The sequence below is a fragment of the Populus euphratica genome, unplaced genomic scaffold (assembly GCF_000495115.2).
Source record: "Populus euphratica unplaced genomic scaffold, PopEup_1.0 scaffold156.1, whole genome shotgun sequence".
Taxonomy (NCBI): Eukaryota; Viridiplantae; Streptophyta; class Magnoliopsida; order Malpighiales; family Salicaceae; genus Populus; species Populus euphratica.
Window position 1 is genome coordinate 483,885 of NW_011499931.1, and position 3,215 is coordinate 487,099.

The following is a 3,215-nucleotide window of genomic DNA, read 5'->3' on the forward strand; positions in this document are numbered from 1 at the left end:
GCCAACTTGCCACTCTTTACACATGTTGAAGAGTTGGTGGAGGGGCGGCAGCACAGTGGCCTCCCCAGCCACATTTCCCTCTCCTGTTTTTGCCTATAAAAACAGGGGAAGGGGACTAAACTGAGAAAAACAAAGGAGGAGAGAAAGACCGAAACTGAAAACAAAGAGAGAGATAGAGCAAAAAAGAAAGAAAAGAGAACAGAAGAGAGAAGATAAGAGAAGAGAGGGAGCTGAAATGAATAACTTAAGAGGAAGAAGGAAAGAAAAAAAAAACAAAGCAGGGAGAGGAAGAAGGAGGAGGAGCATCGCCGGCCACCACGCCTCCGCCGCCAATGTCGTCGCCACTCCAGTTAAGCCCTCTACCCTTCATTTTGCCTTCACTTCTTCCTCTGCCATGCAAAACGTGCATAACCCATATATTGGGGGCCTGACCTGACCCATTTAAAAAAAAATTAAAATGCTTGTTTTAGAATTTTTATAATTTTTTGCATATTTTTTATGTAATTTTGATTAATTTTGGGAAGTATTTTATGTCATAAAAATACAAATCCAGTATTAAAATACCCTGTTTTTGTTAAAACTTTCAAAAATACAAAAAAGATGAAAAAAAAAAAAAAAATATTTTTGTGCATATGGCCAAGTGTCTCAAAGCTAAAAAAAAAATCATATTGTATTTTTCATATACCAAAAACAATATTTTAGCATGTATTTTGGCTTTAATAACCAGTTTATTAAAATTAAGAGAACATTGGTCAAAATTTCAAAAACAATAAAAATTTTATGTTGTTTGTCACTTAATATCCAAGGTATGAGATTACACGTAATGCGTATTCTGGATATTTAATTTATTTTCTAGATAATATAATAGTTAGGTTTAACCCATTAAGATACGAACCTCCTTATTGAGGAGGGATTGTTTCGAACCTTAGGACGTATTTGGGGTGCTAATACCTTTTCTTTACACAACCAGTCTCTGTACCCAATCTCTAAGACCATTTAGTGTTCCTAGTAACCAGAATACTAGATGTTGACTCCCATTCAAATTTTTCATTGATAAAAGACATAAGAATTCCTTATCTCTTCATATTTTATCACAAATACATTCATTTTTATTTTTCCTAGATGGTGGATGATTGTCGCGATGCGGTACACGCGCGACATGATACATGAGTATCACATGTTGAGTCATTACAGTGGATCTTAAGTAGTTTTCTCCACGTACATACTCGCTATACGAGAAACAGGGCCAGTGAATTCAAACTATCATAAGCAATCAAATATTTTTATAATTAATATACATTAAATTTGAGTTTTATTTTTTGATCTTTTAATTTAATATTTTTTATTAATATTAGGTTGACTTGTTGCTACGACAGGGTCAAGAAATTGCATATGTGCTTTGAAATATTGGCAAAGAAAATGAAGGATGTACATATGCGTCTTGGTGATTCAATATTTGTCGTTGTCATAACCTGTTTTTGGGTTGTTCCCTAACTCCTATTTTTTTCTCTTCAAAAAATAATGAAATATAAAAAAAACAAGAAAATATTATAAAAAATATAAACAGTGAAAAAAAGGATGTCAGAGCGCCCTAAAAATGATCAAAATTGGTTGAGCAGGTTTAAAATTACAAATATTAAAATTTGATAGTATTTTATAAAATGATGGCAACTCTGTTGACAAAGAAAATCTAATTTAAGAAAGAAAAGTCCAAAATCAGATGTTTATGGACTCAATTAAATTTTATTAAAAGTTTAATTGAATTTATGGAGAGTTTGATCGTAAAAAAATTTGATTTTGGAGTCAATTTGGGATTTAATTAGAAGACATTAAAGTTTTGGGGTCAAATTATAATTTTTGAGAGTTAATTTGGTCAAATCAGGGGCTTAATTATATAAATATTAAAATTTGATGGCCAATTAGGGACTTAATTGAAGAAATCCAAAACAAATAACCAAACTGGAAAAGAAGTGTAAATAGAGGGGCAACAATTAAAACCGGATCAAGGGTCTAATTAAATAAATTAGAAGTTTTTTGCCCAACAGAGGGTCAAATTGTATATTTTCAAGACCAAGGACCAAGATGAAAAAGGTGACCAACTTTAGGGCTGCTGTTAGATTTTTGGCAGAGATGCAATTGCTTTGATTTTTAAATTAAAATTACAATTTAGGACTTGATTGAACAAATTATAGATTGAGGACCAAAGTGAAATTTAACACATTTTACCGCCTTTTTCTTTTAAATGAAACAGCCCGTTTTGTCCAAAATGGCATTGTTTCATACATTGTTCATTAACAGAAAAGAAAAGAAAGCTCAAAATGATGTCATTTTGAACGGCTCCTATGTCTTCTTCTTTTCTTGGACGGGCGACGCAGGGGGAAAAGAAGAAGATTTTTTTTCTCTATTCCACTGCCTGCTCTCTCTCTAAAAAAGACACCAACAACTCACTTGCTTGCCATGTGGTGGAAGAATGAAGGGGACATACCCCTCGAGTGGTTCGAGATGGCAGCACAGTAGTCGCCCTAACCTTGTCTCCCTCCCCTATTTTTGCTTATAAAAATTAAGGGAAGGGGAAGAAAAAAGAATGAATCAAGAAAGAACGAGAGGAACATAAAAAGAGAGAGAAGGGAGAGAACAGAAAAGAGAAGAAAGGGAGAATATAGAAAAATAAAGAAGAGAAAGAAACAAGGGAGAAGAGAGAGAAGAAATCGTCGCCTCTGACACACTCAAACCCTAGCAGCACCGACGGCTACCGCTCCAAGTAAACCCCCCGCCCTTTTATTTTGCCTTTAGTTCTTCCCTTGCCATGCAAGATTTGCACAATGCATTTCTGCAGGCGGGGAGAAGCTTGTTACTGTGCTTATGCACAATAACCAGCTAATGTGGGTTGGGCTAAGCCCCACCCACGTGATTGGGTCAGGTTCAGCCCAACCCATAAAAAAAAAAGAGAAAATTCAAAAATATTTTTTAAAATTTTACAAATTTTTCACATAATTTTTATGTCATTTTGATTAATATCGGGTAGTATTTTAATACCAAAAAATACAAATCCTGTATTAAAATACCTGATTTTCATCAAAACTTTCTGATTAGTACTTAAAATTGCATTTTTATCATGGTTTTATATCATCATTTTGCACTTGAAGTATCAATAACTCCTTAACTAAAACATGTTTTATAATAATATATCTAATAATACAAGATACCTTTAATTT